The sequence below is a fragment of the Chenopodium album genome, chromosome 24 (genome assembly GCF_948465745.1).
Source record: "Chenopodium album chromosome 24, dcCheAlbu1.1, whole genome shotgun sequence".
Taxonomy (NCBI): domain Eukaryota; kingdom Viridiplantae; phylum Streptophyta; class Magnoliopsida; order Caryophyllales; family Amaranthaceae; genus Chenopodium; species Chenopodium album.
The window spans coordinates 13681546-13693761 of NC_137857.1; positions in this window are offsets into that span (position 1 = coordinate 13681546).

Here is a 12216-nt window from a genome sequence, read left to right on the forward strand (position 1 = left end):
AACAAATAAATTTGTTCCAATACTTCTAATCAATACCTTCCCCGTCATCGACCATGATTGGGTTATAGTCTTTTTAAAAGCCTCAACATTCACACCACGATCTGTCAAAAGTCTCCCAACAAGCATAAGGGAAACCCTAGTATCCTGTTCTGTCGAATCAACATCTCCAAAGTCAACAATTTCATTCTCCTCCTCCTGAAGTTTTAGGTTAGAACACTTTTCGATCAATTCGTCGGCCGTATTGCCGAAGAGAAACCACGATAACAATGGTAGAACACCCTCTCTCGCAAGGAAGTTTCGCCCTCTCTCTCAAGGGAGTTTTTTTCCGCTTTGATGAAAAAAAAAAAAAAAACTCTAACTTCTCAATAGTTTGTCGAACTCAATTGATTTGCTATTTGCTCTGATTTGGGGCTGTTGTGCAATTTGTTGTTGTGGTTGAAGAAGTGGAGGAGCTGCGGCAGGGGTGCCGTGCGCGGTGGCCGCTAGTTGCGCGGCTGCTGCTATAATTGATGCTGGTGGTGGCTGCTTTGTTACGCGGTGGTGGTAAGGTGGGCTTGTAGAAGGGCTGATTGGAGTTGCGTGGTGGAGTAGGGGGGTTGTTAGGTGGGTGCATGAATTGGAGATGTTGGGGTTTGGCCGGTAGGTGTTACTTGGTTTGGTTGCGTGAGGTTGGAGGAGAGTGCAGCTGTTGTGGCTGATGGTTAGATTGGGGTGATTCGTTGTTGTTGTTGTTTGTGTTGTTGAGGAAAGCAGGGAGCAGGGGATTGTGTGGTGTTGTTTTAGGGAATGGTGTGGTGTAGGTTAAGCTGGCAGTAGTAGGTTGGTTAGGGGCAGCAGCTTGTGAATGATGTTTGGCTCAATTCGAGATTTCGAACTTGATCCAAAGTTGAAACTTGAGTATCGACCCGAACGCACCTACAACCAAAAACAAACACGAGGGAGAAACGGGACAAAGACTAAAATAATAAAATAAGACAAATAAAGTAAAATAAAATACTAAAACTAAAGAAATAATGAAATTAAATGAAATAAAATAAAATAAACTAGAAACTAAAAGAATGTAAATAAAACGAGAACAGCGGGAAAAAAATAACTAAAACTACAAAAATAAACTAAAAACTAATAAAAATGCAAAAATACTCAAAATAGAGAACGAAGAAGGAAAATAAGTAAATAAGCGAAATAAAGTATAAAACTAGGGAAAATAATAGAAACTAAACCGGAATATAAGCATAAATAAACTCTAAAAGTGACATAAAAGTCACTTATCATTTGTTTATTTAATTGATATTTAACTTGTAATTGTAATTGAAAATTATTTTTGATGGTTTTTTTTAAAGATATTTTTTTCAAGAATTTTGGACATATTAAAAAAAATAATTTATGGAAGATAAAATTATTTTTCAAATAATTAAAAAATTTTAATTTAAATTACAAATTAAAAAATAAATAATGTCAGCCGTCCATTTAAAAAAATTGTGGTATTTAAAAGTCATACGACTACATTAGATCATTCAAATCATCTTTTATTTAGAAGGGAATATTATCATCTTGAACTTTATGTCTCAAATAAATTTAAATTTCTGGTTAAAAACTCAACATAAACACAATATAGAGTGTTTGGTTAGATAAAGATTGCAACATAAGGTAGTAAACAAACTAGATATATGTTCAACCTGATCTAAGTTTAGGTATTTTGGTAAATTCGAAAGCTAAAAATGCCCTCGTTTCTTTGTCAATGAAGTTCAAACATAAGGCAAAATCCTCTAATTAAACAAATATCTTTGTAAAGCATGGTGGAATATTAAATCTAAAAATCAATTTGTCAATGGTATATGTAGTAGAGTAGTGTAACTAGTACCACTATTGGTCAATCAAATGTTAATCAATTTAATTATATAAAAATCAATACCATTAATTAATTTTGTAGCGTTGTAACAAAGTAGGATATTACTCTCATAATTTAATAAGAATCAAATTTATACAATCAATTTACTAAAGTGTTGTATTATTATAAAATGAAGGATGTATTAAATCTACATATTAAACGATATTGTTGTGTTTTGAAGCAGCTTGTGGTCGTTTTCGTGCATGTAAATCGATGACTGTATCCATGTGCGATGTCCTGCAACAGGGGCGGATCTAGGGGGGGTTCAAGGGGGTTCATTGAACCCACAGATTTTTCGGAAAAAAATTATAAGTTTTAATTTTTTTTTTTTGAAAAAAAAAAAGAAAAAAAAGGGTTAAAACTAATTTATGTGAGATATATAATCAAATGTCAAAGCCTAGCACATTGGTAAGGGAGTGATTGTTAAAGCATTGAACCTCCTCCTTAGGTCCTGGGTTCGATTCTTGCTGCCCTTATTTTATGTTTTTTTTTTTTTTTTTTTTTTTTTTTTTTTTTTTTTTGATATTTTAATTTTTTCCGAGTTCTTCCGTTCTTTGTGAGTTTGTGAGACCTCTTATTCCTCTACTCCTCTTAATTCTTAAATCTTTATTTAATGGTTAATCTCATTTTATGTTTTTATTTTTTTTTTTTTGTAATTTTTTTTCGAGTTCTTCCGTTCTTCGTGAGTTTGTGAGACCTCTTATTCCTCTACTCCACTTAATTCTTAAATCTTTATTTAGTGGTTGATTTTATTAAAATGAGTGATAATTAGTTAATTACATACTGATTTTTTTAATTGGTTTTGATATATTGTTGAATACTTGAATTGTTGACAAAATGAATTGTAGAAACTTAGAATTTAAAATTTTTACTTGGTCTTTTAATTGATAATTAGAAGAAGTTTACATTGTTAAATTTGTGTTTATTGGGGGCTTGAGATTTTTTATTTTTATTTTTATGTGTAATATTGATTTTTTGCAATAGAAGTATAGATTTATAGAAGTAGTAATGTATTAGCACGCTTTCAAACTATGAAAATTTGTAATTAAAAAAAATGAACTTATGTATTGAATATTTAGTTAATATATGATCATCATTCTTTTTAAAATTCCGAACCCACAGTTCGGAATTCCTGGATACGCCACTGTCCTGCAATCGTATTTACAATTAACTTTTACGCGATAAAGTTACGTTGTGTGTAAATGCAGCCACATTTGCCACTTTGAGAATCTTTGATTCCTCCAAAGCACCTCTCTTGTAACGTGCGCTTCCTAGAACCTCACAGTTAGGCACAAGCAGATACCCCTTTCGTATTTTAATAAGTGTTACATTTATTAAATCCAGTCATGTTTTAATAAGTGTTATATTTCCTTTTTTGATAAAAAGTTACAATAAAATATTATATCTCTCCTATCATGGTCCAACCCAAACTCACTACAATTTTTTTTAATTATATTCTTCCTCTCACATTCATTACTTTTCAATAAACTATTAACTTCATTATCTTTCTTTTCCAAACTTTTTATACTCCAAATGATATGAAATAACCAAGGAAAGACAAGTAAAATGGAGGAGAAATCAAGTAACAACTAGTTCAAACCAACAAACCAAGATAAACCTATCTCAAATTCACAAAGATAGATGAAATAGGGGTCTTAATCAAAGCCAACACCAAGTAAAGCTAAGATTAAGGTGTAACCACAAAGATTACAAGAGATGCAATCACAAACACAAAGATTATGGTAGAGAGAGAAAGTCTCTTGATTACAAAGTTCAACAAAAATTAATATGCAAAAACGTCTTAAAACAACTTAAATAGTTCGCACAAACTGACAGAAAAACGGGAAAAGGTTCGGCCGAACTCTGGGTAAGTTCGGTCGAACTTGTGGGTAGGTTCGGTCGAACTTTTGGAGTTCGGCCACTCCTGAAAAGATGCAAAAATCAGGTCTGAAATTGCCTGGAAGGTTCGGGCGAACCACAGTGTAGGTTCGGCCGAACTCCCCTGCTCCTGGACAGCTCAACTTCAAACGTTCATAACTTCTTCGTTTCTCGCTCAAATTTGGCATGTGACCAGTCGTAGGAAAGCTCTTGAACTCTACTTTCACCTCCAACTTGAATCACCTAAAAACTTCTTATAACGAAGGAGATATGGCTGAATGAAGTAATTGGATCATATATTGATAAGCTTCTTGTCTTCAAGTGTGATGATGGTTAGCCCCGAAAGGTGACCTCCAAGGAGCTTGGCCCTACTTTGTGTCATGACACGTGGCATGTCATCCACTTCTTCCACTAAGTTCCATGCACCCGCATCAAACCCCTCCTCTTCAAAAGGAATTGCCCTTAATTCCGGATCATCATCACCAATATCATCTTCAAAGAGAAAAGGAGCAAGATCACCAACATTAAAGGTAGCATGAACACCAAAGTCTCCCGGGAGTTTGAGCTTATAAGCATTAGGTCCAACTCTTTCCACAACTTCTAAGGGGCCTTCGGATCTTGGCATGAGCTTGTTCTTTGTCTTAGCCGAGAATCTTTCCTTCCGAAGATGGAGCCACACAAGATCACCTACATTGAATTCCCTTGGCCTTTTGAATTTGTTTTCCCTTGCCTTGTAACTCTCATTTGCCTTCTCAATTCTCTTTTTGACATCTTCATGAAGCCTTTTCATCGTTTCAACTCTATCTTTTGCCTCAAAGCTCAACTCCTCTTGAGGGATACTAGGCAACAAGTCAAGTGGTAGGCGGGGATTAAAACCAACCACTACTTCAAATGGTGTTTTCCCGGTAGCTATGCAATGAGAGCGGTTGTAAGCAAATTCAACTTGAGGTAGCTTAAGATCCCAATCTTTCATGTGTTTGCTAATGATAGCTCAGAGAACGGTGGACATGGTACGATTAGTCACCTCGGTTTGGCCATCGGTTTGAGGGTGACTAGAGGTACTAAAGAAGAGCTTGGTTCCCACTAACTTCTACAAAGTCTTCCAAAAGTAGCTCAAGAACTTAGGATCACGGTCCGACACAATACTTTTTGGAATGCCATGAAGCTTTGCCACTTCTCTAAAGAATAAGGTAGCCACATGAGAAGCGTCATCGGTGTTATGGCAAGGAATGAAGTGAGCCATCTTGCTAAAACGATCAACCACAACAAACACGGAATCATTTTGCCTTTGAGTGCGAGGGAGAGCAACCACAAAATCCATGCTAAGATCATCCCAAGGATGACTAGGGACCGGAAGAGGAGAGTAGAGTCCTTCACGGAATTGACTCTTAGTCTTGTGACAAGCCCCACAGCAAAGTAGCAGCAGTAACTGGAGGTTCCTCGGCCTCATGGAATGAGGCGATCAGAGGAACGTTCGAGTGTATTGTAGTGATTATATCCTCTATGTGGTCGTTCTCCCCTCGACGAGGGTCGGTATTAGGTGTCTGACCATCTATTCCCATAACGGACGAGTATCCCCACAGACGGCACCAATGGTTTCGGAGGATTTTTGGATTTCCACGGATACTGGTCACGCTCTTCAGGCAATGAGACTCGGACACCTGCAAAATGAACGAATCTTCCTTTATCAAAATATTCGCCTCCGACGATCAAGGTAGAGATTTGAAACGGAAAGGCTAGAGAGAGAAAGTAGAAAGAAGTGGGAGCTCTTTTAGTGCTCTATTTAATGTTATGTCACAATCCACCCCTCTCATCATAAATGATTGGGGTATTTTAGGGGTGGGTGTTTGTGCCCCGTTAGGGTTATTACCCTAATATTCTGTGACCTGATTAGCTACATAAGCAGGTGACCCCACATGTCGCATGGGGGCACCGGTTTGCGGCTTTCAACAATATCTCTCGAAATTTGGGCCCTGATGTAATAAGGCCCCTTTTTCATGTTTATTTCAGGTTCTTTTTTTAGCAGTTGACGCGTGTCATCTTCCCATAGGGACACGTGTTGCCCTTTAACTGGGACACGTGTCACTACGGGATTGGACCACGTATATGGGGTAATTTTACCTTAAACACACCTTAACAACATACTCTGGGTGGGTGTCGTCCAAAGCAATATCAATGCATTCACCAGTTGGCTAGGAACGGAGTTCATTTGACCGTTCTCCCGGTTAATGACTATTATTACTTCTCTTTTTTTACCACCACAACCTGGTCGACCTTTCTTTTCTTATCGACTACTGGTAGGGCAGGTTTAATTTACTTGACATCGTCAAGGTTTATTGGCTCCTAACCCTAGCTGGCTGCGGCCATCGTGGGATTGATGTTTCAGAGGTAGCACTCTCAAGCTGTCTTTTAGCCCCCGTTCAGGGAGCCAATAGATCTATCATCTCTTTCAAACTTCAGCGGCATGAGAGATGGGGTAATGACGACCTTGGATTAGTTTAGAGTCGGACAACCCAAGATGAAATTATAGGTTGTCAGCTCCTCTACGACCAAGAACTAGACGACCATATGGCATCCCTTTCCTTTCTTTCCCAGTCGAATGGTTGGATCAATCCGTTCGACTTGGTGCACAATTCCACCCCCAAAACCAACTAAGGGGTGAGTGACCTTATGTATGATGTCGGGCATGTACTTTAGCTTGGACAAGCACTTGTAGCTGATGATGTCAGACGAGCTACCAGTATCTATGATGATTCGGCCAACGAGCTGGTTGGCAACCTTGCACTCGATGACACTCGATGACAACAAGGTCATCATGCGAGTGAAAAATTTTGCGTCTGCCCTTCTCAGAAATGACATTCTCATAGAATTTGCTGGTAGACGCTTGACCCTTATCAACTGAGTTAACATCCATCTTTCTCAGATGGCCCTTGGTGCCCCTGATGGTTTGGCCTCCTCCGGCAAGGCCACCTGCTATGGTGTAGATTGGCTCTTTGTTAATGTCATAATTACTAGTAGGCTGGGGAGTCTTTTTAGATGACAACCGGGGTCCGTCCTCAGAGTCATTTTGGACTTGAGGATGTAGGATTTCAACACCCCCTTATCAGCAAATTTATCTTACAGCCGCTTTAGGCTATATCACTCATTGGTGTCATGGCCAATATCCTCATGGAAGTGACAATACTTGTCTTTATTCCAGTTTTTTGCCGACGTTTCATTATTGCACTTCATTATTGTCCATGAATTTGTATAGTATTGAATACGTTACAATATGCGTGTAAATTAAACAATAGGGATGATTATATAGTTAGGAGTATAAAGGATAAAATTAAAATAAGGGCGAAATTGGAATGTAAGCTTTTTAAAAAAACTAACATATTATGCATTTAGGAAAAATTATCCCTGCATTTAGTACCAAAAAAATAAAATAACACTTCCTTTGTTTTTTAATAGTTGCAACACACCTTTTAATACGTTTTCGATGAGGTGATTAGACTAGGTAAACAAATTAATTAAGCTATGAAATTCTAACCGTCGCAACTTATCCCTTTCTTCTTATAGGTGATAAAATTTTGTGATTTAATTTATCTATTTACCTATTCTAATATCTCTATTAAAATGAGTGTCATAGTGGTGTGTTGCAAGTAAATAATAACGGAGGAAGTATTATAATACATTAGACAGACGTGCATCGCACGGGTTTAACACTAGTTATATTAAAAAGGAAAAATTTAGAGAGGTGACATGTGTCATATAGTGAATTGTGGTGAGATGTGACATATAAGTGATTTGTGGTTTGCGTTTTTAAATATTAAGTATAGATAGATTATATAGCTTATAATTACCTTGAGATGAAACTTGTAATTAAGGGCGTGTTCGGCAAAATATAGCTGTGAAGGTAGCTGTAGCTGTGGAGACAGCTTTTAGCTGTGTAGGTAGGTGTTAGCTGTCAACAAGCTGTTAGCTGTGAAGATAAATAATTTAGATATGAGTGTTCGGTAAAGTAGCGGTTGACTAGCTGTTACATATAAAAATCAATATTTTATTTTTAAAACTATAGATTAAATTTTCAACAGTTACCTCAAAAGCTACCTCTAATTTCAAAAGCTAATTTTTCTAACTTTTCACAAAAGCTACCTCCACCACTAAAAGCTACCCTAACCACTACCTTACCAAACACTCACATTTTTTGTTAAGTAGTGGTTTGACCAAGTCAAACCACTAAAAGCTACTCAAAAGCTAGCGCCGAACACGCCCTTAATTATACCGTAACTTTCAACTTTAATAGAGAGCAAATTACGGAGTATTAGGGCCATAGGAAAAATAAAATACTCCATCACTAAAATTAGAGAAGACTTGTATCCAAAGAATATTTAAAGAAGACATTGAGGACCTTGAGCTTGAGGTTAGGTGGCACGTGGTCATGTGACCAATCTGAGCATGTGCTTCAATGTTAAAAAAAAACAAAAACCTACTCCAAAATTCAAATTTGATGAATACGCGGTAATCGTAAAAAAATAACAAATTGTGGTTGCTTTTTGTAAATTAATAATGAAGCAAAAGCTTGAATATTATCAATGCTACAACTGAAAATTCTAACGTAATCTTATGAGTTTTGAGTACAACATTTTTTTTTATTTTTTTATTTTTTATTTTTTATTCAACTGAAAATTCTAATATAATCTTATGACTTTTGACTACATTTTTTTAAAAAAAAAAATAGATGGTTGATATAATTTTTTTTTTTTATTTATTTTCAATTAAATTTACAAATGGATGGTTGATCTTTTTCTTTTTATATTTGGTGTTTAGAGAGCCACAAGGACGGGGGTGAGAGTTGACCCCAAGATCTTTTGGAATCGGGAGGGAAGTTCTAACCACTTGACCTATCCCTCACTTTCAGGATCTTTTTAAGAATATACAAATTCATGACAGATTCGAGTAAATAATTGTAATTAATATTTTTTTTTAATACATAGATCAATACAACAATGACAAAATAGTACTCAATTAATGACACTTATTTACGCAATGACGGCATATTTTTATCACAAATTTCCTAAATTAGCCTAAGATTTAATAACTCGTCTAGTAGTCTAGTACCGAGCTGGTAGCCAGCAACTAGTAAAATTTTTTTTTTTTAAATAAACCAGTCAATGGTGAGTACAATATATATACGAACTTACTAAGTAGTACACACTGCATAATGGTAAGGAGGATCGTGAATCTTCACGGCAATACCATAAATAATCCATTCCCTACTTTTTTTTTTTTTTTTTTTTTTTTTTTTGTTTTTAAACCATCCATTCCCTACTTAATTAACAACGAAATCTGCAAAATTGACCGCGAGTCCACCGAAGCAAGAAAAATGTTGGCGAACAATCCGCAGCCTACTCCTTGTGATGGTCTACTACAAAGACTGGAAAACAAGCAAATCATTCTTTCAGTTCAATCGTTTACGCTTCCATCGGAAGGTGAGTAAACTTATTTCTTCTCCCCTCTTTCTCTCCGTCATTCCCAATCGAAACTTTGTTCAGATTTGACTGGCTAATATTACTAAGGTATTATTTATCTTATTTTCGTTGTGTACAAGAAAAATACAAATGTTTAACAAAGGCTATATCGGTCACTGTAAATTATAAGTTAGGGGCAAAAGTAATGGCGGTACAAACGGAGGCTAGGGGGAGTGCATCTAGGCGCATAGCACCTATTTGTTTAGCATGCATATAGGAGGGTAGTATGGGGTTTTTATTATATTTTATCATTTGATATTTTTCTACAGTGGTACATTTTTGTGTATTATAATGTACCATTAATGTATAAATTTTATTAATAGTACGTTTTCTGTACTATTATACATGTGGTGGTACTTTTTGTTATCTTATGTCGTTGATTATTTTCTCCTAAAATACCTACCACCTATCACTTATTAAGCTGTAGTTGTACATTTTGTCATCCTATATATTTCTAAAACATATAGGTGCTATGCGCCAATACTTGGCCTGTCCCTTGATTTGGGTTATTTACTAATGCTGGTAGAGTATTATGTTGATAGTTTTAGAGCAGAGTTGGTTTGGGTGAAAATAGAGTTCTTTAGATATCATATATTGTTTCATTCTTCACCTTAATATTTTTTTTTTGTTGGGAAATTAAATGGTGCTCATCAACTTTTTATTTTCCTCAATAGTAAACAACAAAAATTTTAATTATCTTTAGGACTTATATATTTCTTTTATCAACTCATTGATAACATTAGTTAACCAATTTAATCATATATTGACCATGATTAGTTATTTGTATTTTTTTAATAATTAAATTATTATAAATTTTTTTTTTCTAAAAAAAATATCCCAACTAGCTGCAGCCACTCCCCAGCCAGCCCCAACCACCTTGCCCACCGGCGCTGGCCATGCCAAGACCACCCTCCGACGACGACAGTGTCGGCTCTCCCTCTGTCGCATCTCCCTCTCTCCATGAACCACTAATCCAGACCTTACAATCCCATGAAACCCGTTGCGCAACCAAATCACCCAATCCCCCCTTTTCGAAATTCTTATTTCATCTCAAACCCTAAATCCCCAAAAAAAGTAGGAAATAAAAATAGTTCAAGGAAATTTTCTAAAGAAGGTTATTGAATAGGTCAAAGGTTAGGTGATTGAAGCCAACTTTGATTGTTTAAAGGTTTGATTTCGTCGTTTTTTCAAGTTGAGGTGTTCGCCGGAGATAATAGTGATGTCGAGGTTTAATTGGGCCCTCAATGGAGATCGCGGCATAGGGGACGGGGGTTCAGCATGGCGTCGGCGGAAAGGAAGTCTTGCAACGGCCGGCGGCGATGCCAGGGAGGGGGTCTAGGTTAGGAGCGGGGGATCGAGGCTAGGAGGTTGGGATTGGAGGTGGCAAGGGGAAGAAGTGGGTGGTGGTTTTTTTTTTTTCCTTTTTAATTATTTTAATAATCATTTAATCATTAAAAAATAATAAAAAAAAACTAAAGCTAGTAAAATATTTTAACCAAAATACATCATTAATGTCATGAGTACTAAAGATAATTAAAATATTTATTGTTCACTATTAAGAAAAAAGAAAAGTTGGTAACCATCATTGAGGATTTCCCATTTTTGTTTCACTATTTTGAGATTTCAATATACTATATTTGGTATTATTTTTATGCGTGAGATATTACTACATAGTTTGGTCACCCTAAGAAAAGAACAGTGTAATTTTGAGTTCTACTTGGATGATAGAGTCGTAACTGAACTTTGTGTCATCCGTTTGTTTTTTTTTGGTGTTAAGAGAGCCACAATGGCGAGTGATGAGAATCGATGCAGGATAACCTCAAAGTGAGAGAGGAAGTTTAACCATTTAAGTTATACCTCACTCTCTCATGTGCTTGCTAATATCAAGACGTACAATGCATAATTGTATGCAGCTGGTCATACGTACCATGAGGCCACTTGTAAAAAACAAAGTAACCCCTATAAAATTGACCGAGTAACTAGACTGAATTGAACATCCGATCCTGTTCCAGTTCTTGCCTTTAATATAGTGATGGCTCACCAATTTCAACCAAAGACTATCATTCTTATTAGCAATGTCCCAAATTTATTTTCCCATGGCAGCAACATTCCAAATGTGACAATCATGTACACCCAATCCGACCACCTTGTTTCTTGAAATCAGAATGTGGGAAGTACTTTTGCTTGAGCATCTTCATTACCATGAGAGGTTGCATATTAATCAAGATCCTCAAAGCTTGCATTGCGAGCATTACCTTGTTAAAGGCTTGTAAGTCTCTCATCGCCATCCCACCGTTCTTGTTTGACCTCAAAGAACGTTCCCACGAGACCCATGTTGTCTTTCTCTCTTCTATTCTTTTGACCCCAAAAGAACTTTCTACAAAGCCTACCAAATTCATTCAAGATGCAATGCTCACCGGAATATTAAAGCATTGCATAGCATGCGCATAAGTGGGAATAGCTTGAGCCACCGCCTTGATGAGGATTTCCGTACTAACTTGAGACAAAAAGTCTTCCTTCCACCCCTTAAGCTTTTTCCAAACTCCGTCTTGAATAACGGAAAAAACCTGTTTTTTAGAGTTCTCGAGGTAACTCGGGAGCCCTAAATTTTTTTCATGTCCCTCAATGGCCTTAAATTTAACTTCATCTGAACCATTTTTTTTCTCTTGCTCAATGTTTCAGCTTAAAGAGACTTCGGATTTATCCATGTTCAATGTTAGTTCTAAAGCAGCTTCATACGTGGCAAGGATTACAAGGCTAGGACATTCTCAACTTCCTCCTCATTAGCTTTGAAAAAAAGCAAGCTATTATCTACAAAAATTAAGTGGGATATAGGGTCCATTTTTTGCCAATTATCACCCCGGCCTGTGAATTTATTTTTTCTATTCAGCATATCTAAGAAGAGTGGAGAGCCCCTTCGCACAGATAGTAAAAAGG